This window comes from Nannospalax galili, unplaced genomic scaffold (assembly GCF_000622305.1).
Source record: "Nannospalax galili isolate Female #2095 unplaced genomic scaffold, S.galili_v1.0 scaffold17676, whole genome shotgun sequence".
In the NCBI taxonomy this organism is placed as follows: domain Eukaryota; kingdom Metazoa; phylum Chordata; class Mammalia; order Rodentia; family Spalacidae; genus Nannospalax; species Nannospalax galili.
Genome location: NW_008336945.1, coordinates 12,977 through 14,214, shown reverse-complemented (window position 1 = coordinate 14,214; position 1,238 = coordinate 12,977).

Sequence of the window (1,238 nt, the reverse complement as noted above, 5' to 3'; positions counted from 1 at the left end):
GCAAATACATTGGAGGAACATATCTGTCCTGGGTCATTATACTCTGTAGCAAACTCCCAAGTATGAGCAACCTAAGTCGATGGTCACACTTACTTTGTCCCCATGCAATTTTGGTAGTATACCAGGGAGGAGTCCCCAAGCAATTTTTGAGTATACCACCTCTTCAGAGGGAGGAGAAGATTCTGGAAGGGAATGCAAGTCTAGAGGAATACAGCTATCATTTTTGGAGAATAGCCAGCCTAGCTTGGATATATTTCTAGAAACAGAGTTTGTCTTGGGCACTTACAGTTTTCATTTTATGGAGATTGACTAAATTGTGCTTCAGAGAGATTTTATGATTTCTCTCCCAACAGATGCACAGAAGAAAAACACATTCTTACTGAAAGATTGATTAACATAAAGGTGTCAGCTGAGTTGCGGAACTAAAGGAAGCTGTTTCCAGTAATGCACTTCATCATTTGGCCACTAGAGAATGGTGATGATCAAGTTTCCATCTGTCTGGAAAACTCTGCTTCTTTGAGGTCACTTACCAACTCTGGCTCTTACAATCTTTGTGCTCCCTCTTCTGCAATGATCCCTGAGCCTTGGAAGGCAGAAGTTTGATATAGGTGTCCTATTCGGGGATATGCAGTCTGCAGCCTCTTGTTGGCCATTTGTGGGTCTCTATGGTGATCACCATCTGCTGCATAAGGAAGCTTCTCTGGTGAGAGATGAGAGATCTGTCTAGCCTCGGTTTCCTGGGTCTGATATCGATGTCAAGGATGGGTCCCATCTTATGACGTAGACTTTAACGCCGATTAAAGAGTGGTTGGCTATTCCTATAATATTCCTGCCACTATCACATCACTGGGCTAATCTTGCCAGGCTAGTTGTTGTAGCACCCAGGATTCACAGCTGGATAAGGTTGGTGATTAATTTTCTCTTCCAATAGCCAGACAAAATCCCAGCACAGAAGTGGGTCTGTGGTAGGAAACTGCATCCCTACCTGAGGACCTAGTGGCAATCCATGAGTGCTGGGAGGGGGAGTCGGTCTTGTTTGAGGGGGAGATTTCTGGTCAGTTGTCCTGGCTCCAGAGGACGGGCACACAACAAAGTGCATTTCTGTTCACAAATGTGACTCTATAGGCATATATATAAAACCAAGTATGTGAAATTGGCAGGTGGTAGAAGGGGGTTCAGAGTGGGGAAGAGATCTAAATACCATTGAAATAAATTGTATGAAATTTGTCATAATTCAA